This window comes from Nomascus leucogenys, chromosome 10 (genome assembly GCF_006542625.1).
Source record: "Nomascus leucogenys isolate Asia chromosome 10, Asia_NLE_v1, whole genome shotgun sequence".
NCBI classification, from domain to species: domain Eukaryota; kingdom Metazoa; phylum Chordata; class Mammalia; order Primates; family Hylobatidae; genus Nomascus; species Nomascus leucogenys.
Window position 1 is genome coordinate 71,647,596 of NC_044390.1, and position 26,808 is coordinate 71,674,403.

Sequence of the window (26,808 nt, forward strand, 5' to 3'; positions counted from 1 at the left end):
AGTGAGACCTTCCGTGCCTGGGCCCTGTATCTCATGTCCCCTAGAGGCCCTGCAGGACTGGGAAGCTGACCTCCGCTCTCCTGATTATGATGGTGCTTCCTGATCTTCCTGGGAGTTCTGGCCACCACCAGTGGGACATCAGCATGGGACACAGTTAGGACCCGTTTGCTTTCTCTGTGGCCAGGGATTGCTTCAGGAACTGACCAGTGGAAGCCAAGGAAAGGCTGTGAATGAATGCATGAGGACTTATGGGGAGAAAAAGAACATTTTGTGTGGAGAGGAAAAAAAAGTCATCAGGCAGATTCCTGATTAAAAACGGTAAAATGCTTTTGGGCTCAACCTTGTATGTTTGGGCTCAGAAAGCTGGTGAAATGAGATGTAAAATGCCTCAAAAGTTGGACGCACCCAGTCAATGTTAGCTTTTCTTTCTGGCTCTGCAGAGAACATTCCACTGAGTTTGCTCCAGTCAAGACAATGATTCTCACTCTCTAGGTCTTACCTGGGTGTACCCCACACCCCCAGGGCAGCATCCGTGTCATCAGCGCCTTGCTGTGGGCAGAGTTGGTGGCTAGGAGGAAGGGATCCTCTGGACCCACTTCAGTGCCTCCTGTAGTTTTGCAGCTGCAGAAAAGTCCCATTTCTCCCCGACTGCTCATGGCTGAAGCAGCCCTGCCTTGCCCAACTTGGTCGAGCTGTGTTAATGTAATTAGCTCACTGGCTTCTCACTGAGGTGGACTCAGACCCAGTGGCATGTGTGTTAAGAAAACCAGATGCCAGACTCCTGACTCTGGCACTGCTGAGTCCCGTTTCTTCGATGTCACCTCAGTGGCAGTGGATGGGCAGCCCGTGCTGGGCTAGATGGCTGCCCTGGGAGTCTGAGGACTCTCTAGGGTCTGGTGACTTCAAAGTCAGCTGTAAGTGATACATCTGGGTAGGGAGGAGGCCTGGGGCACAGGAGGTCAAATCCTACAATTTAGGGTCCCTGGGAGTGTTCTCGTCTAGTGATTCCTAAAAGCCTGTTCATGGCCTAGGTACATTTGGATCTTTTGAGGATCTTGTTTAAAAAGCGGGGGCTGAGTGTGGTGGGTGGTGTGTGCCTGTAGTCCCATCTACTAGGGAGGCTGGGGTGGGAGGATCCCTTGAGCCCAGGGGTTGGAGACCAGCCTGAGCAACATAGTGAGACACCCATCCCCCTGTCTTGAAAAAGAAGCAACATCTGGGGCCCCACTTGGAGGTTCTGATTTAGTTTGGGTGGTTGGAGTTGGGGGGGAGCCTTAATCAATATTTTAAAAATGACTCCCAGGTGATCCTCATAGGCAGCAAGGTTTGGGGAAGCCATGCCAGAGTCCAGCCTTGCACTGGTGCTGAATGCAGAGGTGCAAGTCTGTGATTCTGTCACCAGAGCATGTCAGTGACAGACCTGTGGCCAAACCCAGACCTTGGAACTCAGAAGCTCTTTTTCGGCTTACAGACACCTATTAGACTGGCTTCTGTAATTTTTTCCCACAAATCCCAGATTTATGCCAGAAATTCAGCCTGGCAGAACAGCGCTGTTATAGACACCAGCAGTTCTCTTCTACCTGGGGGCTATTTCACTTTCCCAGGGGATGTTTAGCAATGCTGGAGACATTTTTGGTCATTATGACTTGTAAAGGGGTGAGAGTTGCTACTGGCATCTAGTGGGTAGAAGCCAGGGATACTGCATGGGACAGCACCCCCCACAGCCCCCCAGGAGAGACTACCCTGTACATGATGTCAGTAGTTCAGAGGCTAAGCAACCCTGTTCTAGATGAACACTTCTCAGACTTAACTGCACTCACTGGGTCCTGATTTAATAGGTCTGGGGTGTGGCCTGAGAGTCTGTATTTCTGAAAAGCTCCTGGGTGACGTTGATGCTGCCTGTCTGGGGACCACACTTTGCATAGCAAGTATTTTCAGAGCAATTGATTTCAGAGTGACTCAGGAGTGGGTTGGAGTCACAGCTGTACCGTTAACTAGCAGCTTGATCTTGGGCAAGTTACTTTAACCTCTATCACCTTAAGTTTATTCATCTGCAAAATGGAGATCATATCACTTAGGGCCAAATTAGATAATATGTGTAAAGAGCTTAACACAGGTTATTGGCCTTGGCAAGCATTCAGCAAATGTAGCTGTTCCTTTCACTCCGTTATTATTTGCTTAGCAGTTCAGCTTTAATTGTCCATTGTTTCATTATTTACCTATTTTGTGTCTCATGCTTTGCTATAAAAAAATAAGATGAGGTGGGAGGTGATTGAAAGCATTATCTCTGTGATGGTGAGTTATAAAGATTACTAGCGTTGTTTTTACTAGTAAGTCACCCCACCTTCTGTCACGGGGTGGGAAGTGAGGCTGGAATAGGAATTAAAATCAACTCCAAGAGAAACATTTTGAGAACTGGGGACATCAGCAAGTCATTCTTCAAATTCTGGAAACATGGTAGTTATTCTCCACTCACTCAACAAAAGTGACTGTGGAAGGAATGTCCCAAAAATCAGGTGTCTGATTTGTGTGTTTCCATTCACCATGGTTTTAGGGATCATAGAGAAGCATGACAAGCAAATGCAGATATCCAATTTCATCAGCGTCCTGAAATACTCAAGTCACCTATTGCAGGAGTATTTCAGAGCGAGTTTTGAGTATGGGATTGAGCTTTGTTCAAAGTCCAACATTGCCATGTATTAGCCGTGTGACCTAGGGGTTATATAACATCACAAAGCCTCAGTTTCCTCATATCTAAAATGGGAACAAAATAGTATCTGCTTCTAGAGTTGAAGTGAGGCGGAGGTGAGATGATGCATGTAAATTACTTGATGACTTGACCAGGATGGATGGTCCTGCACATTAGAAAGGCTGTTTTCAAATGCTGGAGTGGGACAATCACTTGGAAACTTATCCAGAGGTCCCCCTCAGATAGACAATTCATTAGGGCCAGGATGAGGCTTGGAATCAAACAGGCACCCTCAGGGAGAAACCTAGTCCAGGTGCTAAATTTACAGTGATCACCTTTGGGATTCTGGTGTCCGACAAAGATGGAAACTTCGCAGGAAATGTTCCCCAGGCAGGAGGGCTAAGAGACACAGTAACTCTTGAGAATTGCTCCGACAGACCTTTTATTTTGGCAAGGGCTTGTGCTTTCTTTGCCAAGCCGTCATTCGTTACTTGGCTAGAGGAGGGACTACAGGGAGGGGAGAGGGGACATATACAGCTGGCTGTCAGAACAGTCGACCTCTAAATGGGATAACCTCAGAGCCAGGCATAAGCAATCTGGAAACAAGGAGGGGAGGTGATGGAAGGTGGGAGCAGAGGCAGGTGCTGGAGACATTGCTGCAGACTTCCTGGAGGGGGCTGCCAAGCTGGGAAGATTCAGAGGGGAAGAGCGCAGCTGGGGAGAGAGCCCCTGCTGGCTCCAGGTGCTGGCCCCAGAAGGCATCTTTGGAGAGAAGGGTCTGAGCTGTGACGGTTCGGTGCAGGGACAGGTGGGGTAAGCTCAGGTGTGCCGAGCTCCCTCTGCGTGTTGCAGAGCTCCTGGGGAGGGCAAGGACGTGAAGTGCTAGCAGATGGTCTCCGTCACTGCCAACCTAAATCAATGACTGGAGAGGGCGAATGCTGCCAATTAGCGGGATATCCAGAGCCCCTTCTCCCAGCCCAGCGGCCCCACCTGGGAGCCAGGCAGCATGCTTTGCCTCCTGCTGAGACAGATCCTGCTTTTGCTGCTTCCTTGAGAGAAGTTTTAACACATGAAAATGGCTAAGGGCAGAGGCTTTGGCACCACTGCCTGCTTTCAGATTGCCGCTTTTGCTAGCCATGTCATCTTGATCCTGTTTCTTCCCTTCTCTGGGCCTTGTTTTCCCCATTTGTAAAATGGTAATGATGGCAATAGTACTCATCAGTTATTGCCACCACAATGCTGCCCAGCAAACTACCTCAGTAACACACAGTAGTAAGTGTTTGTCGTTCACACATCTGGGCTGGCCAGAGGGCTTTGCTGGTTTTGGCTGGCCTTGCTCATGTGTCTGGATGGGTTTGGCTGAGGGGAATGACTGAGATGATTTGTCTCAGCTTCCTGTATCTCTCCCATCCTCCTCTAGTGGTGTAGCCCAGGCAAATTCTCATGGATCTGGCAAAGGTACAAGAGCCACTGAGCCACTCATGTAACTGCTTTTAAGTTCTTTTCTCACCCGCAGCCCACCATGTTTGCTGCCATCCCATTGGCCACAGCAAGTCACATGGCCAAGCCCAGCATCAAGGCTCCTGGCAGACTGCCCTCCCAGGATGGCACTGCAGAATCACAGTGCCAAGGTATATGGAATTGGGGTGTTTTTACAATCTACCATGAGTACTAACCTCACAGTTTTGTATGCAAGCAAACCCTCACCCACTTACCAGTCTTAGGACAGAGGATCCTCACTGGTCTCCTTGCCCCTGAGCCACACCCAGATTAGGAATTCTTTTCTCCTCTGACTTCTTGTAGTTTCCTCCATATAGAGGGAACTGTTCTATTTCCCCCATCCATGACACCTTTGTACTGCTGTTCCTTCTGCCTGTAATGCCTGCCCCTTGGCTTACCCATCTGATCAACTCAGCTCTGGGGTCAGACTGTTCGGGTTTAAAGCTGGTTCATGTCATTTATTTAAAGCTTCATGACCCTGGCAAGTTTCTCACCCTCTCTGGGCTTCAGCTGCTTCCTCTGTAAAGTAAGTATTGTAACCTTCTTCCTTCTCTGCCAGGGTTGTCGTGTGGATTAAATAAGAGTTGTAAAGCATGTATCAGTGACTGCAAAAAACAAAAAGGAAATGCTCAATAGAGGTTTGCTTTTGTAAAGCAGAGTTTACATTTTGCCCTGTTGCTGTTGAAGCAAGGGTGTGCATCACATTCAATAACTGGGAAAAACAAAGCAAAATAAACCTTTTTAACCTTGAGATGTGTCAGAAATAACAGGGTCACTCTGTCTCATTCTGGTCCCCTGAATAAAGGAAATCTTGACCATTTTCCATAAGCCTGGATTATCCAACCATCAGCTTTATCCTTAACTTGGCAATGATATGATTGCTTCTTGTGGTTATGATCATATATGAGAAATGTGGCAGCGGCAGAGGTAATTATCTCTTCTGATTATTTATGTGGTGTGACAGTGTTTCTTATAGCTGGTCCCCCTGAACCTCTTTACAAGTAAGATTTTTTCTTTCTTAAATGCTTTTCTCTTCCTTCTATGTGTTGCTGCTGCTGTCACTCCTGCTGTTTCTACCACTACCAAACCACCACCACTGCCACACCACCACCACCATCACTCCCACCACTACCACCATCATCACCACCATCACTCCAGCTCAACTGGAATGACTATAATCCTTCGCACCCCTGCCAGGTCATCTTCCCTGTGATGACTTTCTTAACCAGCTTCCCCCAAACAAGTAGTAACATTTTCCCCACCCAAATCCATCTTGAATTCCCACGTGTTGTGGGAGGGATCCCGTGGGAGGTAATTGAACCATGGGGGCAGGTCTTTCCTGTGCTGTTCTTGTGATAGTGAATAAGTCTCATGAGATCTGATGGTTCTATAAGGGGGAGTTTCCCTGCCCAATCTCTCTCTTTGCCTGCTGCCATCCATGTAAGATGTGACTTGCTCCTCTTTGCCTTCCACCGTGATTGTGAGGTTTCCCCAGCCATGTGGAACTATAAGCTCATGAAATCTCTTTCTTTTGTAAATTGCCCAGTCTTGGGTATGTCTTTATCAGCAGTGTGAAAAGGGACTAAAACAGCATTCTATTATTTAGTGTCTTGTACCTGCTTCTGTTTTAACACAGCGTATTCGAAGTACAGTTTTTGTTTGTGAGTCTCCTGTTTTCTCCTATATAAGGGGGCAGAAAACATGTCTCTGTACCTTAACATCTAAGAGAAGGATCTGGCATATAATAGATGCTCAATTTATACCTGTTGAACACTGATAGAGGAATTTCATCTTACTCTCGTGATATTCTTGTTCTAAAACCAAAAATTGCAGTAAAAGGCCCCCGCCCCCACAACCATGGTTGCAGAGGTATAGAATAGAGTAGAACTCATGAATGACATGAGGCATTGGAATTCATGGATAGGCACCTGCTAGCAAGCCTGAGATCCAGTGGGGCCTCTAATTTTGATATTTATAGATGGACTTTCCATATGGCCTGTGTTATTTAAGGTAACATGAACTTCTGTAACATAAGCCCCAAAATCTTGGTGAATGAACACAAGAAAAACTTATTTCCCACTGATGTGAATAGCCTGGAGTAGGTGTTCTTTGTTGGGGAACTCTCCTCCATTTGGTGTTTCAGGGACCTAGGCTCCTTCCATGTTGAGAATCTTCCATCTTTAACACAGGCTTTCAAGGCCACGGTGAAGATCATCTACTTTTTTGGCATCTAGCTGGAGGGGATAAGGACATTGAGCTTACTGAATCAGGCCCAGAAGAGGTCCCCATCACTTCTGCTCCCATTCCACTGGCCAGACCTTGGTCTTGGGGAGGCTGACAAATCTAGTCAGCCATGTGTTCATTTTCTGTTTAGTAAGACCTCATACAACAGTGTTTATGCAGGAGATATGCGAAAACATTTTTTTTTTACACCTCTATCTGGTTTTCTACTGCTAAACCGATCTTAACCAAACCCTACTTCCATTTCATGCAATATTGGCTGTAGACTACAGCCATGTGACTAAAAGGGGGCCCTTGAACCAGAAATGGGGGAAGGGTTGGAGACTGTGAGCTGCTGTTTGCAATTTATGCATGATGAAGATAAGAATGTTACTTCGTGGCCGGGCGCGGTGGCTCACGCTTGTAATCCCAGCACTTTGGGAGGCCGAGGCGGGCAGATCACGAGGTCAGGAGATCGAGACCACAGTGAAACCCCGTCTCTACTAAAAATACAAAGAAATTAGCCGGGCGTGGTGGCGGGTGCCTGTAGTCCCAGCTACTCGGAGAGGCTGAGGCAGGAGAATGGCGTGAACCCGGGAGGCAGAGTTTGCAGTGAGCCGAGATCACGCCGCTGCACTCCAACCTGGGTGACAGAGCAAGACTCCGTCTCAAAAAAAAAAAAAAAAAAGAATGTTACTTCGTGCTGTTCTTAGAACCCAGTTCATTTTTAGACTGAATGTTTATATGGCTGAGAGCTGCAGGAAACACCATGCCCACCTTGCTTGGTTTAAAGCCTTTGAGATCTATGGTGGCTGAATGTGCTTCCAGGAGCAGAATTTAATCTGCAGGGAGTGGGTGACTATTAAATTCAGTGACTGCAGCAAAACTTTGCTCCTCGCTCCTCTTTGTGGAAACACTGTTTGTACAGCATGTATAATCAATACAAGGGAGGCATTAATGACGAGAATGTCTTGTTTGGCAGACAAAGCCTTCCCTTTGTTGGGACTGAGATGCTCAGTTAATTTCCTGGGAGTGTATTTATGATAAGTTGGTTAGTGATTCTTGTAAGTGTATGTGAGTTTCTTGATTTTTTTTTTTAAGAAAGGAGTCAACAACCCATTGTATTACTGTAAAATATTTGATAGCTAGTAATTTGAGGAATGTACTCATGAGAGCCTAGTCTTACAGATTTGGGATATTTATACATACTTTAAAATGAGTAGGTTGGAGGGGGAACTTTAAATATGTATATTTTATTTAAAAAAAAAAGCCCAAAATCTTTCGTTTGAAATTACCATAAATCAAAGCATTATGGGAGATAAATTTTCTAGACTTTGTGTGTGGAATTTCATTGAGAAAGATAAGGTGGACAAAACCCTGGAGAAGTTTGGGACAACCCCTGGGTTGATTCAGTCTCCACTTTCGGGGAGTTTATAGCCTAAGTTCCCTTCCCTTTTTCAAAAGGAATTTTCATCTGTCTTGTTTAATAATAGAATCTCTTCTTCCTCCTCCCAGCCTTGTCCTCACCTCCCTTCAGGCAAGCAGGGACTTCCTTCTTTGCATTGCTCAGGAAATTATGTTTCCCACTTGCAAGGCTGGCCAGCAAAACTTCTTTGGAAGTTGGAGAAGAGGATGCCAGTTTCTGCCTTTCTGCTTTCTGCTCATAGAAGGCTTGTGTGGTATGTTATCATCCGGTCTTGCTGGCTTTCTTCTGGGTCTTCTTGCTTGCCTGAGTTTGAATCTGCATTATGTTACAGCAAATGCAGTTGACAGTCAGTGGTATAGTTGGAGCATGCATGGCCCATTTCATGGCTTTTTTAGTATGCTGAATGTTATGCCACCTCGTCTCGGTCATGAAATGGTTTAAACAAAATAATGCTTTGGAACTAAAATGTTCTAGTTGGTGAGTTTTCTGGTCAATGGAAGGGAATGACCTTGGGCAGAGTCTGTGACCACAAGTGAATTACCTATCCTTGCAGAGCCTCAATTTCTTCACTTGGAGACTAGGCACACTATCACTTTCCTTATTAGGGCTGCTGAGAGAATGTAGCTGAGGTTCCTTGGCTACTTAGCAAATGCAGGACTCAGTAATGGTAACCACAGTCATCTCTGGGTATCCATGGGGGATTGGTTCCAGGACCCCTCTCAAATACCAAAATCCAAGGAAGCTCAGGTCAATGCTATGAAATGGTATAGTATTTGCATATAGCCTACACACATCCTCCCATATACTTTAAGTCATCTCCAGATCACTTATAATATTAATAACTAATACAGTGTAAATGCTATGTGAGTAGTTGTTCCACTGTATTGTTTTTTTGTTTGTACTTTTAAAATCGTTGTATTTTTTCCCCCACATATTTTCAATCCGTGGTTGATTTAATCTGTAGATGCAGAACCTGAAGTTATAGAGGACTGACTGTACTATTAATAATTATTAAGATACACAAAATCACTGTTAGTGAGAGATTTAAAAATGTCCAGGGTAGAAAGAAAATGAAATAGACTATCAGAAGCAGTGATTTTTCTGGTCTGATTTTAATTTGTAGTGATCCACAGGATCCTTTGTGGAGGCAAATGCATTCCAGTTAGTAGTATCTGTGATACCATTTACAGCTCCTGTTTTATAGATTCAGTTCCACAAATATTTATTATCGAGTGCCTGTGTTATGTCAGGTGCTGTGCTAGGAACTGTTCAGTTAAAAAGATAGTACAGTTAAGGAAATAAGTCAGGGTGTTCTCCCTCCCAGGCCTTAGAGTTGGGGTGATTCTGTGTCCCAGTTTTCCCTGGACAGTCCTGTTTACTGCTCTTGTCCTAGCATAATTATTCACAGTGTCCCCTTTTATTTTAAGTGCGCTGGTTTGGGAAACCAATTATAGGGTCATCAATATAGGCTATTATTGAGGCAGAGGGAGTTTCTCCAGAAAAGGACTATGGAAGTTCTCTAAACAAGAAGGAGCATGATGAAAAGTATTTTTTAGGGAGTTGAATTCAGGCTAGATGGTTAGTTATAGGACCAGCAAAGAGGTGGGAGAGGGGAAAGCATTTTGGAGATAGAGTAAACCATATACTACCAATGTGATGGACAGAACCCAACTGGAGGTGCCATCTTGAATTCCAGAGTGTGAAGAGCAGCCTCAGGTGCACAGCCTTTTTAGGTTTCACCAATCAGCATGTCTCAGATGTTTTCTTGGAGACTCCATTAGGCTTTAACAATTGCCTTAAAAATTCCCCAGCAAAAGCATTTTGGGAATAGGGAGCAACTCCAGGTTGCACATGAGACGCTTAGCTAGGTCATTGGTTTGTATGGCCATTTCCCTCCTGAGTCTAGGTATGCAGATCTTGAGGGGTGGAGCTCAAGGCTACTTTTGCATTTCTGCCAGTGCTTCCAAATGTCATGACTGGGGGTGGGGGTGGGGGTGGGGGTGGGGGTGGGGGTGGGGGGGTGGGCGGGGTGGAGGGAGGGAGAGGTGGGCCAGGGTAGTACCCTTCCTTGACTTAGTGTTTGAAATTTGAAACACAGAAACTTAGTGTTTCTGTGCCATGTCTCACATACACAGAGAGAATACTGGTTGCAATAAGTTCAGAGACAGTTAAAAGGTGATATTTTATATATTCAGAGATTATTGTTAAATTCGTTAGCAAGAGGAATGCAGTTCAGACTTCTCAGATTTGGGAGGTAAATCTCCCCCACTCCCAGTGTTTGCATTTGGTTTGAGTGTCTTAATTACCATTCCAGAACGTTTGTGAAATTAAGGTGGAAAAAAGAGTTCTGGCTTAGGTACTAACATATAACCCTTGTGTGTTTATTATGAAGCCTTCACCTTTAAGATTCTCGTTTGCAATCCTGGGCAACACAACCAATTTTCTGTGTCATTAACTTTTTCCTGTAACACCAAAGGGCAGGAGGATGCTGGTCTCCACCTTTTCTTTCTCCAAGGCGAGTTGACTGACCATCTGTGCCATAAGATGGATGAGGCCCAGTGATCCTCTTGTTGATTTGGTATTTGTGTCTTCACACAAGAATCTTTGCTGATTCCAGTGCTCAATTCACTGGAATACTCCCTGCTGTTCTCTGAATCGGTGACGGATTAGTTGAGGTCTTTGTATTCGTTATTGGCAAGGTTTCAAGACAGTACGTTAAGTGCAGGAAGAATTCTGGCAGTGGCATCAGAAGGCCAAGTCTCGGCAACCTTGGATAAGTCACTGTCTGAGTCTGCTTGTGTCGCTATAAAGGAATACCTGAGGCTGAGTCATTTTTAAAGAAGAGAGGGTTAGAGCTGGGCAAGTGCTGTGGGCTTAACAGGGGCTGCAGGGCAGTGGGAGTGCAGACTTAAAAAACGCAGACCCCCGGGGCACTACTCATTTCTCTAGCTCTGGTCTACCGTGGTACCAGGGGTCTAATCAGGCCTGTGTCTGCCTCCTTCTTGAATAGCCCAGAGAATTCATCTAAACAGCCCTCCTACAGCAGTTCCCTACTCCAGTTGGCCACATGGGAGTTCCAGAACAGTGTTGTCTCCTGGGACATTGGCACAGCAGCCAAGTTTATTGGTGTTGGGGCAGCCACGGTTGGTGTGGGTGGTTCAGGGGCTGGCATTGGAACGGTGTTTGGCAGCCTGATCATTGGCTGTGCCAGAAACCTGTCTCTCAAGCAGCAGCTCTTCTTCTATGCCATTCTGGGCTTTGCCCTGTCTGAGGTTATGGGGCTCTTCTGTTTGATGGTTGCCTTCCTCATCCTCTTCGCCATGTGAGACTCTGTGGGGGTCACCTGCCTGTCCCTGCTGCTATGACTCCATACCATTACTGGTGCTGGGATGTGCTAAGCTTTACAACATTTCTCTAAAAAAAAGAAAAAAGAAATAGAGGTTTACTTGGCTCACGGTTCTGCAGGCTGTACATGAAGCATGATGTCAGTGTCTGCTCTGGGTGACGGCTTCAGGAAGCTTCCACTCAGGATTGAAGGCAAAGAAAAACTGGCTTACCACATGGTGAGGGAGGGAGCAAGAGAGAGAGGGGAGGGAAGTGCCAGGCTCTTCTTAACAATCAGCTCTCATGGGAACTAATAGAGCGACAAGTCACTCATTACCCCAGGATGGCAAGATCTGCCCCTATGACACACTAGGCCCCATGTCCAACATTGGTGATCACATTTTAACATGAGATTTGGAGGGGGACAAATATCTGAAGTATATCAATGAGTCACTTTGTGCCTCAGTTTCCTCAGTGGTAAACTGGGATAAAGAAGGATATGAAGAACCAACCTGTTAGGGTCGTTCTGAGGATGAATGAGATGGCCATTGTGAAAGGACTCTGGGCTGTTTTAATGTGGTGTCGTATTATTGAATGAACCATCTAAATTCATGACTGAATCTAGCCCATCTCCCGCTTTTGTATAGCCTGTGAGCTAAGAATTGTTTTACATTTTAAAATGGTTGGGAAAAAAAATCAAAAGAAGAACAATATTTCTTGACACATGAAAAGTCTATGAAATTCAGATTTCAATGTCCTTAAATAAAGTTTCGCTGGAACTCAGCCATGCTCCCTTGTTGGTGTACTTTCTGTGCCACTTTTGTGCGATAATGGCAGAGTTGAATAGCTGCTGCAGAGACTGAATGGGCCTGCGAAGCTGAAGGCACTTATCTGGCCCTTTACAGGAAAAAATGTGCCAGCTCCTGTTGTAGAACAGTGGTTATTGTAGTGGTTATTGTTCATCTTGCAGCAAGATGAACCGGGTTCTACATAGAGATCTTTCCCTCCGATGGTGTTAAAGCTTGGGGAAAGCTAAGGCTCTCAAATTTCTGAGGAAGAAATCAAAGCTAGTTTGTTTTTTCATTCATTCATTCATTCATTCATCATTGTTTCACCAAATATCCTTTGAGTTCCTGCTGTGTGCCAGACACTGTTAGGGATGGTGAGGAAAATGCAGTGACACAGGAGAAAATGCCTGCCCTCCTGGAGCTTACAGTCTAGGGGGAGGAGTAAGATAATACATAAATAAAAACTCCTGACCCGCCTGAGGGTGATGGATGATATGGAAGGGCAGGGGGAGAGAGTGTGGACTGTTAGGAAAGGCCATACTGAGAAGGCCATGGGTGATGTGAAGGAGGTGGGTGTGAGCCCTGAACCTACATGATGGGGCTGGGGCAGCGGGGAGTCTGCTTAGGCAGAGGGAAAAGCAAGTTCAAAAGCCTTGGGGTGCAAGCATTGGAGATGGTCAAAGGAGAGCAATGTGCACAGAGCATTTTTGTGTGTATTTTAATTTCAGCATTGGCAACAGAGCTGTGGGAATCTGATATATGATCCTGTTTTAAAAAAATTATTTTATCTTCAGAACAATAGGAAACACGAAGGGAGACCATGTAGTGCAGTGGTTAAGAGAAGGAGTTCCAGGCAGATAAGAGTTGAAGCTCAACCTTGGCAGTATTGACATTTAGGGCTGAACAAAATTTTTGTTGCTGGAAGCTGTCCTGTGCAATGGAGGCAGTTTAGTAGCAATCCTGGCCTTTACTCACTAGATACTTGTTGTGATAACCAAAAATGTCTCCAAACAATGTCATATGTCCCCTAGGGGCAAAATTGGGGCAAATGTTAGTTGAGAGAGCAGAGACCCTGACTCTTTTTCTCTCCCGTTCACGTTCATATCCTGGTGAGAAGTATACGATTTATGTGATTGGCTCAGATCCTTGTGTTAAAATACGAGCTCCTAAAATGGTCATCTTTGCAATTTTTTCATTGCATTTTTTTCTCTTGCTAGTCATCATCCCTTATGTGAAGCAATGAGGTGGACATCATTTATTCCATCCACTTTTAGGCATGGTTGGAAGTGGAGGGCTTAAGGCTTATGAAACATGCCTGAGCCCCCTGAGTCCATGCTTTTGGCCCATCTGAACTCCAGGAGGGGAGATATACGGACAAAAGAGTGAGGTCCTTTTATACTGTTCCTCTGAGGCTCCCTGGTAACATGGTATCCATTGAAAATTGGCCTCTTTGCCTGGGGGAGCCCCTAGGATGACTTGATACCTAAGTCACCACTGGCCATGCTGAATTAAAGGCATGCCTTGCTGTAAAGAGGAACGGAAGCTCAGGGCACCAAGCAGAAGGGGCACATTAGGAGAGCCTAGCAGAAATGTGTTTTTGAATTTGTGTTCCCTGTTGGGCTCATTTGGATTGATTTCCTCCACTCTACCTTCTATCCTGTGACTATGTTGATCATGGAGCAAAATGTTCCTGTTTGTTCTTCCTTCTAGAGTTACGAATGGTAAAAAGGCAATAACTGATGTTTACTGAGGACTTCTTATGTGCTCTAAGCTCTCTTCATGCATTCTCTTTCCCCACTTCCAAATCCTCTCCATCATGGCTGTTATTGCCACTTAAAGATGAAGGAAAAGACTTGAGAGGTTTAGTAACATTCCTAGGCTGAGTGGTTAAGTAACTGGGGGAAGCTGGAATTTGATCTCTGCAGCCTTTTTTGTCTGCAAAATCTTGGATGCACCATAAGAGAAGCCCAAGAATTGTCCAGTGAAATTAAAACTGCACCCCAAAGCTCAGCGCCTGGGGGGATTCCTGGGCTCCATCCTCAGAGCCTTTTATTGCATCCACGCTTGGATGAGTCTCTTGAAGCCGATTTAATCCTGGTCTGTCTACACAAGGGAGCAGCAAGCTATTGATAGCCTCATTTTATGGTCATCAGTGCTCTCTTCCTTCTGAAGCTTGTCAATTTTAATGTCTGGAGAACCAGGGGGTGGTGTAGGGGCTTCCAGACCCCTGTTTGCAACCACCACTTGTAGACCAGAACTTCTCACACTTAGATGCATGTGGAATTCCCTGGAGTTGGAGTTAAGTTGCAGGTTGTGATTCCATAGGCCTGGCCTGGGGTCTGATTCTGCATTTGTAACCAGCTCATGGGTGATAATGCAGAGGTGGCTGTCCTCTGGCCACACTGAAGTCCCTAGTTCTAGATGCCAACACCCTCACCCTACTTCAGAGGCTGTACCAAATTCTTGGAAGAGAAATTTTGCCTCAAAAGAGACCGGGGAACCTGGCCCCAGGAAGAATTTCATCTTTGCAGGGAGCGTGGAATCAGAGTGATAGAGGTGAATGACAAGGATGTGGTGTTCCTTAAGCTGACTCCTGATGAGCTTGGTGAAATGAAGCCAGACATTTTATAATTGGTCCCTTTTCTTTGTGTAGTGTCTAACACTTTTTGAATACCTACTACATGTCAATGCCTTTTCCCACTGAGGATTGTACTGGATAACTTTGGATCTAAGGTCACTTTGGCAGTGAGAAGTTCCCGCCTCTGACTCAAGACCACCTTTGAGTCCAGAAATGGTGGCTCACGCCTGTAATCTCAGCACTTTAGGAAGCTGAGGTGGGAGCTTGGCCCAGGAGCTCAAGACCAGCCTGGGCAACATAGTGAGACCCTTACTTGACAAAAAAATAAAAAAATTAGCCTGGCGCAGTGGCACGTGCCTGTAGTCCCTGCTACATGGGAGGCTGAGATGGAAGGATCGCTTGAGCCCAGGAGTTCAAGACTGCAGTGAGCCATGATTGTGCCACTGCACTTCAGCCTGGGTTAGAGAGCGAGACCCCGTCTCAAAAAAATAAAAATAAAAATAAAGACCACCTTTGAGTTGGCAAGTATGAGAGGAGCGCGTGAGTAGGAGGGAAGATTCGGATGACACACATGTTATCATGCTGTATTTCCTTCACTAATTATATGGGCTCAGTAAGGGATATTCAGAGGTTGTCAGTTGCCTTTGTGCCAGATTCAACTGGACTCTGATAAAGACCTAGGCAAATATAATGTCTGTGCACCGTGTTCTGGGAAGCACTTTGAAGGACCCCGGGCAGATTCACTGCCATAGTTAATACACCCCGGACTTTCCCTCGCCCTGCATATGGTGGCTTATGAGAAGAAAGCGAAGACTAGAAAATCATTTGTGTGTCACTTCGCAGGAAAAACACTTCAGGTAATGAGACAAGATTTGAGTGGGAAGGTGATTATAACCAACCCTTCATTCATTTTCTACAAAATAGTCAACGTGCAGTCTCCCAAGCTGCATAATGAATATAGCATCCTTTAGCTGGGGATGTTGGGAGGATTTATTTTTTATCTGTGATCCAATATTAATTTGCCTTAAACAAAAGAAGCAATTTACTGTGTAATTCTGAGGTTTATGGTGTTTCTACCAAGTCCTTTCATCTTTGAAAGATGGTGTTATGCATTTTAATAGAAACTATTGTTTTCTTAAAATCTTTTCTTTCTTTTTTTTTTTTTAATTCTTTCTTCTCTTCAATCAGATTATAGAGTTGGAGCAAATGTCATGATGAGCTTTGAGGCCCAGGCCGGGACCCTGGAGGGGTGTGTGTGTGTGTGTGTGTGTGTGTGCGTCTGTTTCTTTCTCCGTAATAGTCCCAACCCTAAACAGGGGTATGGCACAATACTTCTTATGAACAAAAGTGCTATTTGTCTACAAGGGGACTTGAGCCTGCACTAATTGTATTTGATAAGGATTTTTGTGCTGTCTGTATGACGTTTAACCACACTGTCAATTACAGACTTCCTTTAAGGAATTTCCAGGAAACTCCCTTACCATAAGAGTTTAAATTAATGTTTTGCTAGTTTAATGACAGCAGTTGGGAAAGGAAGCACCTTTCAGACCATTAGCTAAAGCCAACTTCCTTTAAACTTAAAGGAGGGCACAGCATGATAGATGGAGATCTGCCCCGGTGCATCATCATAAATGCCTCCAGGCAGCCACAGGATGGGTTTTGACCTGAGTGGGGATAGGTTTGGTTAGAGGGTTGGGTAGAACCCCCTAACCTGTAGAAGAATCTAGAAAAGTGAGATGAACACCTTTCTCTTAAGGCTGTCACTTGTCCAATTCCAACTCCCTCTTTAGTAACCACCTCCCTGCCTCCCAGCGAAGTGACCCCAGGGAGCCGGTTATTATGGCCCTGCTTGATGGATAATTACTGGTTGAGGCTTGATTTGACACCAGCATTTTGCATGATAGCCTGTTAGATTTGCTTGGCTCAGATTGATATTTTCATTCCTCTAAGGCTGCAGCATGGAAACATGGTTGAATGGGGTTTGCCAAGATGGGATGATTTCCTGTGCTGTGGCAGGACCAGGACAGCTGTTCTGAGAACTGTTTCTGCAAAGCCTTCACAGTTGGTTTTGTTGAAGGCTTTTCTGCAGGTGCAGGGTTGGTTCCTAAAGGACAGTAGTCTGGTTTTTCTAGGAAACTACTTATGGAGAGTGCGTTCGTTTAATTTAGGAGGCACAGCTGTGCAAGGGACTGGGACTCCATCAGGGAACGGGGTGCAGGAGCTCCATGTTCCTTATGTCTCAGCCTCATTCCTAGTTGCTGGCGTCAGAACTGATCAAAGTTGTCTGTTGTCTTTCTGCACACCCATGCTACAGGCAGTAAGGGATGAGGTAGCAAAACCAGTTCACTGCTTAGCAGCTGGGAGGCTTCAGGAGAGTCTCTGAACTACTGAGCATTAGTTTCTTTATCTGTCCAATGGGCTCAATGGCACCTGCTCTGCTCATCTCTCAGGATCTTACATGCCACATAAGCTAATGGGGAAGTAAATGCTTTATAAGCCTAAAGGAATGGACGTGGGTGCATTCAGTGAGAGGCAGTAGGACTAATGGTTAGTGATTAGTTTGCTAAGTAGGAGCAGCATTTGTTAGTGTAAGAAGGGCGAGTTAGTACATGGGTGGTGGTCAGGAGGAGCACCACTGCTGCTGCTACTTAGCCACTTGTATAACCTTTTTTTAAAAACAAAACAAAACAAAAAAACAAACCTCTCAGTCTGCTATAGGATAGATTGTTCCAGCATCTGAAATTCCAAAGCACTTGTTGAAGGGGATTCTTAGGATGGCGTAATTTTGTTCACTCATAGGATCTTCTTCCTGGGGCATGATCCTAGCCATGTTCAGGATAAGCCCTGAGCATCAAGCTGTTGCAGTGAAGTGTTCTGTGGCTGGAACTAAATCTGTCCCAGGCTCACAGCATGGGAGGGGGGATGGCAGGGGTTTTTGAATTCCGTTGAGGGCACTTGGCCTTTGCTTGTATCTGCTCAGGAAGTCAGACGGTCTGCAGCCGGTGGCGTGTGCAGCTACCCCTTCTGTTCTCTGGCCCTGGAGGCTTGTGGTCCATTTGTTTTAAAGTCGACTGCCAGATATTCCTTTGGAATATGTGAGTCCAGTGGGAAAGAATAGAACATATTCTGAATCTTAATGGTGGATTTAAAAAATTCATTTAGGGAATCTGAGCATCACTTAATTAGACATGTCTTTTTTTCCCCAGCTGCCCTAATTAAATAGTAATCATAATAAGGATAAGGATAATAGTTGATCTCAGTGTCCTGTCTCCCAGTGAAGTTGCTCAATACATATTTGTAGATGAATGACTTCGAGATCCAAAGGAAGGTTCGGAGATTTGCCATTGTATTCGAGTCTACCCTGGTGGGACCTTTAAGGCGAACATTCTTCTTCTCTGGGTCTCCACCTTTTCCCTTCCCATATTGCTATTTTCTCCTTATCTGCATGCTTTTCTGCAATGCATATCCACGACAGGTGAGCCTGGGTGAATATGATTACATGCAGGTTGGTTTTTCTCCCGTCTTTGTGGTCCACATTTTGGGATTAAATCCCCCTGCAGACTTTGTCTGGTCAGCCTGGTTGTGACTGTGGATCTTGGTTTTGTATACTGTCAGAGATGGCAAGGAATTCAAAGATGATGTCGTTTTACCTCTTTATTTTATAAACTCGGGCCCAAAGTGAAATGACTTGCCCAAGAATACACTGAGTGAGTGAGGTGGTCATAGACAGCTAGCTCTCCTGACGCTTAGCTCTGACCTAATTCCAGGAAGGTGACTGCATCTAGCTTCTGCCCCAACACATCCTGGGAAGAAATGGTATCCTGCTAAGAGAATGAGGGCTGGATGGAGGTGTCCTGCATAAGGGTGTCAAAGTACTTCACTCTGTCCTCTGGGGATCCCACAGTGATTCTTTAATTCTATGCCCACTGAGGGAAAGTTGATTTGAGTCTACTCCACTGTTTGATTGAAATGGGCCTCTTCTGTCCCCAGCCTGGTGAGTCGTATCTTGTTTCCCTGCCAGTGGGCATTTTGTGCCTTTATCCCCGCTCATGTCTGCTGAATGGGTCACCCAGGCTGGGCCAGGCTGAACTACAGGCTAATGAAATTGTTTGGCCTAGTTCCTGCTTGGTGGTGAAATCTCAGACAGGATCTTATCACCCTCCCTGTGCCCGGAAAATTCGACTCTCCTGGAGCTTATAAAATTGGGATGTCTGTTTCCACTAGCATTTCTTTCCCAGTTATGTTAATCAATAATGTGAAATTAAATCAAGAAATTCCTTATGCCGGCACCAGCTTCTCCAATACATTTATCTCTATATTCTAGTATTTGCTTTGGCTCTTTTTCTCAGAAGGGGATTTTTCCACACAATTTAGGAGCACAGAGCGAACTTCCTGGGAAAGCCTAGAAATTCAAACATCCTTAGCTGCATGAACTTGGGAATATCAGTATATCTCACTGAGCTGTGTTATTTTTAATCTGTAAAATGGGCATCAGTGTGCCACCCCTGCAGATGTTGTAAGGATTACATGAGCTTGTATGGTGTGTAGGATATACCTCACTTCGTGTTTGGCCCTTAGTGGGTCTTCACGTGGAGGTCCGAGCTTTCAAGACAGCATTTTGCCTGATGTAGATGTATTTATGTGTATTGGTGTAGGGTTCTCAGGCAGGCTGATCATCAGAATTACCTGGTGTACTTTAAAATAATCCCAGCATGAGCATCAGATACCAGGGTTCCCCTAGACCACTCACTCATCCGAATCTCTGGAGGTGGGCCCTATGTTCCATCATTTTATTTTATTTTTCTATTTTTTTTTCAATATTTTTGTAGATGTGGCGGGTGGTGGGGTGGTCTTACTATGTTTCCTGGGCTGGTCTTGAACTCTTGGCATCAGGCAATCCTCCTGCCTCAGCCTCCCAAAGTGCTGGGATTACAGGTGTGAACCACAGCGCCTGGTCCTATTGCATCATTCTGAAAGTCTCCCCCTGTGCTATTTTGAATCCTCAGCCACATTTGGGGACCTCTGTAGGATGGGTTTTATTTTTTCTCATCATCCTTGATAAAGGCAAAATGGTGGTGTGGTATAGAGACTTGAGGATTTCAATCTGATCATTTTTTCATGCTTGATTTGGGCTCTGTTCACAGCAAGTTTGTTGGGATAGATGGGGTAGGAAAGGGGGACAATTAAAAAATAATAGTCTAATAAGAGAAGCTGTGATGCTTGACTAATTAGAAATGGAGAATTTGCTTCTTAAAAAGGCACTCTTCATAGTACTAAAGACAACCAGATTATATCTGTTCAGGCCACCATAGGGTTTGCCTTCAGATGGAGAAACTTATCTCTGAGATGGCTTTAAGATGGAGTGGTGAGAGTCCACACTGAGTTTCCTATCTGTTTCCAGATGTGTGGGTGGGGTTTCTTGTCTCTGTCTCTGGCTGGCTTAATACTGGGAGAATTCTTATCGCTTCCTGGAGGACCCACATGCTTTGGAGTGAGGGAAGCCAACTTGAATTCAGGCTCCAATCCTTAAATCCCATCTGGAAGTGTCATATAGATGGGATCTGTTCCCAGCTTGGAATCTACCTGGGTATAACCTGGCACTCAACTTGCGGCCTCAAATGTTTTTGTTGAGCAAAGAGAAATATATCAGAGAAAGATGAAAAAAATCCCAAATCAGGAAACCTGTCCATTTCCACTTCCTGGTTCTGTGACCTTCAGCAAGTCATTGAACCTTAGAGAGTGAGCCTCGGTTCCCTTATTTGTAAAATGGAGTGTTCACATTCCTTTCCTTAGCTTTCTCAAGTGAAATAATATTTTATATAAAAATGCTTTTGTAAAACCGCAGAGCAGTCTCACCCTGACTGTAAAAGGATATTTTGTTGCCTGTTAGAACACTGGCATTTACTCAGCATTTTTGCTGGTTGTTTACCTGTTATCTCTCTTTGTGTTAAACATGGAAAATTATTTGTTTATAAGTTTTCTTTCTGCTTTTTAGTCTTCTGGGAACCCTGCAGTGCCTAGGCACTTTGAAGAAGGGTTTTCTGGAATTTCACATGGGTTTCACCTCACCCTATCCACATAGCCTGTCTTTAGAAGTCCCTATCTCCCTGTGTTTGCTGGGGTGAAAGACAGAAGCTCTGACCGGCAACCTCGAAGCTGCAGTGTTCAGGAAAGCCAGATATTTTTTGTTTTCTTTTTTTTCTTTTCTTTTTCTTTTTTTCTTGCCTCTCAATTGTAGTCATATGGTGCTGCAGCAAGGCTTGTTTTCTGGGTTAGTTACTGACCCAAGGTATTTTTCTTGCAAATAAACGTTGCTTCCCACCACAGTGACTTGAGAATAGGAAGGACACATGGAGAGAGGATTATAAATAGGTTTTGGTGCCAACAGATAGGGCAGCCTTCCAAAAAAATTATTTGCATTCACCATGTGTTTGTTAAATGGGCAATTATGGAGTGTACAGTTGCTAGCGTTTGTTTGCCTGTCCTTGGGAAGGCGATAGTTCAGTAGTGGCCTGCATTTGACCCTTAGTCAGAGAGCTAGTGGGCTTTGCAGCTAGTTCATTCATTTATCCTAATCTAGGATGGACTGTTTAAAAATATATATCCAGCCAGAAAACAGACATAGGCACGTATAGGGAATGAGTTCTTGACAGAGAATTTCAGTATTTAACCATTGGTATAAGCATCCTTCCATCCATCCATTCATCTACTTATCCACCTTACCATCCGTTTTCCATCCCTCCTTCCATTCATCCATCCACTCACCTACCCTTCTACCCATCCACTCATCCGTCCGTCCATCCATCCATCCATCCATCCATCCATCCATCCATCCATCCATCCTCCATTTTGACAAATGGTTATCAAGCACTTACTAGGTGCCAGTTCTGTCCTGGGTTTTGGAGATAAAAAGTCAAATAAGACAGGATCTCTGACCTCAGGGCGCCTACAGTCTGGGGTACAGGATGTTTTCCTAAATTTTAAGTCAAATTCTTCCTTGACACATACCTATTTTTATTTTGTTTTGGTTCTCATCTCTGTGAACAGAGCAAAGCATGCAACCATTGTAACACTTTCATTTGTTTTTATAAACCCAAGTTCTAGAGTTGGATTTCATGGCTTGCATAACTCAGCATAGTGTAAGTGCTTGCATTTTTAAACAGAAAAAGAGGGAAGAAATGACAATCCAGAAAAAAGGTCAAATCTTATGACTGTAATTTATTAAGGTATCCAATGGAATTCTTTCCTTTTTTCTTTCTTTTCTTTTCTTCTTCTTTTTTTTAAGAGACAGTCTCAGTTACATAGTCTCAGTTACATAGGCTGGAATGCAGTATCATGATCATAGTTCACTGCAGCCTTCAACTCCTGGGTTCAAGTGATCCTAGAACTTGTGGCCTCAAGCAATCCTCCTGCCTCAGCCTCCCAAAGTGCTGGGATTACAACATGAGCCACTGCTCCTAATTCTTAAGAGATATTTTTAAACCTCATAGTGTATACTCTTCAGAATCACTTTTTGAACCTTAAGTGAGTTTAAATGGCAAACACTTTCTAAATATATTTTACTGAAAGGCCAGTTGAGAAGATGAGGATTCCATCATCTTTTGAATTAGCATGAGGACAGGCCATTAAAATTCATGATTAAGAGCACGGGATTTAGGTCTGACAAACCTGGGTTTGGATTTCCGTTTTGCTGTTCTCTGCCTGTGTGACTTGGGGCAAATTACTTAATCTCCCTGAGCCTCAGCTTTCCTCTTTATAAAATGGGAATAACAACAGTATTTACCTGAGAGAATTGATATTAGAATGAAGTGAGAGTAAAGATTTGCAAAGTACTCAACACAGGCCTAGGATGTAGTAAGTGCTATTTTGATTATTATTAAGGGCAAAGAGATTAGATAGTTAACAAAAAAAAGGAAAACCAAATATTGGCCATTGGAGGGTTTCTGTGGAAATAAGATATGGGATGCCTTTTGGTATTACACAACTAACAATCTCCTGAGAAATCGTAAGGTTTCTCACATAGCCCTTATTTGCGTCTTTGCTGTGATGCTGATTTTTACCAAGCTGTTTTTTGCAGTTCGAGGATTGGTGGGAAACATTTGTATGTGTTGGGGTGGGGGTGGGAGAAGAAAGAGTGTCAAGCCTATAAACAATGCTTCAGATTTTCAGCTAATTTTAACACAAATTAGATTTTAGGTTTTTAGCATGTCTTTTCGGCAGGCCACCCCGCTTAGAAAATCCAATTCTGAAATTAATTTCAACAAATCAGAAAGGCTGATTGGTAGTTGTATCTGACTCTTTTTTTGTTGAGCAGTGAGTTGACTTTTATATAACACTCGAGGCAAAGAGTTCAGTGTTGTGGGAATTATTTTCACAAATGGATAATTTTCTTAAAAAAAAAAAAAAGAAAAAGAAAAGAAGGGAGAATTTCTCTTGGTGTTTGTGTTCCATGGAAGGTAGTTCTACATACTGTTTATAGAGGCCTTGATCCTTTTTAAACTTAAGGAGCCCAGTTGGCCTCTATCGCAATAAATTGAGCTCCATATAGGGGCTGAGGGACATTTAATTTATGTGCCTGACTCTTTTCCCCAGTTCAGCAGGCTACTTCCTGGGATGGTGTTCTTGATTGATGGCCCTTCTGGCATGTTGTGCTGCTGGGATGTCTTTGAAGTTTCTCCTCCGGGCCTGAGGTTTGCCCCTGTGAGGTGTTAATGGGCTTCCTGCTGGGCTTTATTTGTGAGGGGTGCTTGTTAGAGGGGGCTTGATGGGCCAGTGGGGGCACCAGAGCGCCAGTTCTTCCACTCTGAAGAGTTGACTCTCAGGCCTTGGACTCGTGTTCTCAACCCACTGCAAGTCTTGTTTTTATTTGTGCTCCTCAGGTAGAAATGTTTAGCTTCTGTGGGTTCCGAGAACCCTGGCAGGTTTTGGGAGTGGGTGATCAGGCCCAGCCAGGGAAGGGTTGTTCTGAGAACCCACACAGACAAGTGGACTCCTCCTCGCAGGGGATGGCAGGGATTTGAGGTGAATAACAAGGGGTTGAGTCTTGAGCAAGATGGCCCGTACCTTGTCCTCTTTTCTTCCGTGTTGGTGAGGCCTCCATGTTCTCCTCCCTGGGTCCTCAGCGGCCTGACTGCCTCTAGCCTCCCCTCCCAAATTCCATTCTCCTCAGCACTACATGGCACTCTTTCTAAAACGACTCTCCTCCTGCCAGTCCTTTCGTGGTGTAACGGGTTGAATTGTGTCTCCCCACAAATTCCTAACTCCCAATGCCTCACAATGTGACTTTATTCAGAGATAGATAGGGCCTTTAAAAAGGTGATTAAGGTAAAATGGGGTCATTAGGGTGGATCCTAATCCAGTCTGACTGATGGGCACAGAAACCAGACCTGACCTGCCAACACCTTATCTTCCAGCCTCCAGAACTGTGAGAAAATAACTTTGTTGTTTAGGCCACCCAGTCTGTGGTGCCTGAGTGGATTAATACACATGGCTACCTTGGCCGATGGAGTACATTTCCAACCTCATGGAGTGTCACAGGAGGTCTTTTGTCTCTGGCTGCTGTCTGCCTTTCTGATCTTGGGCAGAGCTCTCTTCTCTTGCCTGAGAAACTACAGATCCTTTATGACTCAGTTCTAGGCTACCTGCTCTGTGTGAGGCCCTCTGAGACCATCCTTCTCTCTCTCTCCCTCCCCTCCCCGCTGATGTGGATCTTCTATACACTTCTGAGAACCTTGAGGGCAGAGACAGCACCTAGGTCTGAGCCTGGTAGTTAATTAGTGTTTATTGAATTAGTTAAGACTTACCCTTTACTGTTTTGTTTCCTTAGGAAGCTACCCACTACCCCCAACTTAGTGCTCTATTAGAAAAGATGATGTATTAGTCTGTTTCCACACTGCTGTAAAGAACTACCTGAGACTGTGTAATTTATAAAGAAAAGAGGTTTAATTGACTCACAGTTCCACATGGCTGGGAGAGCTCAGGAAACTTACAATCATGGCGGAAGGTGAAAGGGAAGCAAGGCACGTCTTACGTGGCAGCAAGAGAGAGAGTAAGGGAGGAAGTACCACACTTTACAACCATCAGATCTCATGAGAATTCATTCAGTATCACGAGAACAGTATGGGGGAGACCACTCCCATGATCCAGTCACCTCCCACCAGGTTCCTCCCTTGACACATGGGGATTACAAGTGGAGATGAGATTTGGGTGGGGACACAGAGCCAAACCATGTCACATGATAAACCTTGATTTTCCACAGGGTGTTAATAGCTTCACACAGGTATGTCCCAGATGATGATGGTTATGTCCGTGATAACACTAGTAATTTTAGCTAGTATTTACTGAGCACATTCTGTACACCAAACAAACACGTGCCTCACCTAACTGTCACAACACCCTTTCAGGTAAGCGTATCTTCAAGTAAACTTGAGCCAGCTTCATCTGGGAGATGGCATAGCCCCACTGTGAGCAAGAAGATTCAAAAGCTAAAGGCTTCTTTGCCTCCAGTTCATTTCTGGCAGGCCTTGACACTCCAAAGTGATTTTTCTTCAGGTGCCCAATCACACAGTAAATTTCAATGAAACTGGTGGCAAAATGAAACCTCCTTTAACTCACTCTTCATTTGCAAATGTAGGAGGAAATTGTTCAGTGACAACTCTGTTCAGTAGAACTATCATGAGTTCACTGGGTCCCCCTGCAGCTTGGGGACCAGGTGGCCAGTGCTGTTCTTCCACCTGCCACTCTTTAGATGTGGAAAAAGAGACCTGGAGGAGTTTTCCAAGATGTTGTCAGGTTATAAGAAGAGCTAGTGAGTGCACTAGACTGTGCTGTTTTTCCTTTGGTGTTCAGATAGAGAGAATTTTAAATTCACTTTTTGCTCTAGGTGCTATCAAGCCTTTTAGTTATTTTTTATTTTAAAACCCTGGGAAAGAAGAGGGATCACCTGGCCATTTTCGATCCAATGTACTTGACAGTATTCCCTTGTGCTGCAGTGTCCCCAGGACTGACTTTGCAATTCATTCTGAGTTGTGCCATACCACTGAATCCACTGAGGGCAACCTTACCTTTTGGAAGGGAGGTGAGAAGAATAAAGAAATGTAGAAATTCAATAAACACACCGCTGGGCAAATAGGACCTCAGTCTAGTGTAGAGAGAGCTGGCTGCCATCAGGAAATAGCTGTGTCCACAGCTTTCTCATTTTACCTTAGTGCTCAGGCACACCCTGTGGAGGAAATGAAATTTAAATAGAGAGGTGGACAAGTCTCTACCTGAGCTTCCCTGAGGCTGGGGAAGGAGATGAGGGCAAATTGAGCACCTGGAGACCAGAGTAACTAAGGAGTTGTGCCTACTTACTCTTTGCTGGAGAGATTGTTAGGTCTGGCATACATTTTGGGGGGTTATTAGATTCCTTCCTTGGTTTAGGTCAACTTGTTGTTTGACAGGGAGACATTGTATTCTAACCTCTGGAATCTGGCTGCCTTTTTCCATCCCTGGCCTTGCCACTTACTTTGAGAGCTCAGACAAGTGGCTTGACTCTCTTGGTTCTTTTGTAGGGCTGTGTGTGGATTAAATAAGATCATGCATGTAAAGTATGTAGCCCAGTACTTGTTTTATCAATTCAGCTGCTTTGACAGAGAGGCCCCAAATAATGATGACTTTAAAAAGATGTAAATTGATTTCTCCGTGATACATGGTCAGGGTAGATGACCTAGGACTGGTTCTGCAGGTTCCACAATGATCAGAGACCCAGCCTCCCATAGCTTGTTGTTTTGCCATCTTCAATATATGCCTTCCATCTCCTGGTCCAAGATGGCTGCTTCAGTTCCTGCTATCATTTCTGCGTTCCAGTCAGTAAGGGAAAAGGGGATATGGAAGGCATGGCTCTTTCCCTCAACAATATGGCCAAAAAGTTACTCACAGCACTGTCTCATCTCACTGGCCAAAGCTCAATCATGTGATCACATTATTCACAAGTGAGGCAGGGAAACTGTAGTCTTTAGCTGGATGCCCAACTAAAAAGCATGATTACAGGCTGGGTGCGGTGGCTCATGCCTGTAATCCCAACACTTTGGGAGGCTGAGGTGGGTGGATCACTTGAAGACAGGAGTTCAAGACCGGCCTGGCCAACATAGCGAAACATCATCTCTACTAAAAATACAAAAAATTAGCTGGGCATGGTGGCACAAGCCTGTAATCCCAGCCAATTGGGAGGCTGAGGCACAAGAATCTCTTGAACCCGGGAGGTGGAGGTTGCTGTGAGCCGAGATTGCGCCATTATACTTGA

At 44.7% G+C, this 26,808-nt stretch overlaps 1 protein-coding gene and 1 pseudogene across 2 annotated transcripts in view; both read left to right on the top strand.

Annotated features, from left to right (window-relative positions):
* CHST11 (carbohydrate sulfotransferase 11) overlaps positions 1–26,808 on the top strand; it is a 307,178-nt gene that overhangs the window by 47,045 nt on the left and 233,325 nt on the right. The window lies entirely within an intron of this gene.
* On the top strand, positions 1,338–12,997 carry LOC115836927 (annotated as a pseudogene).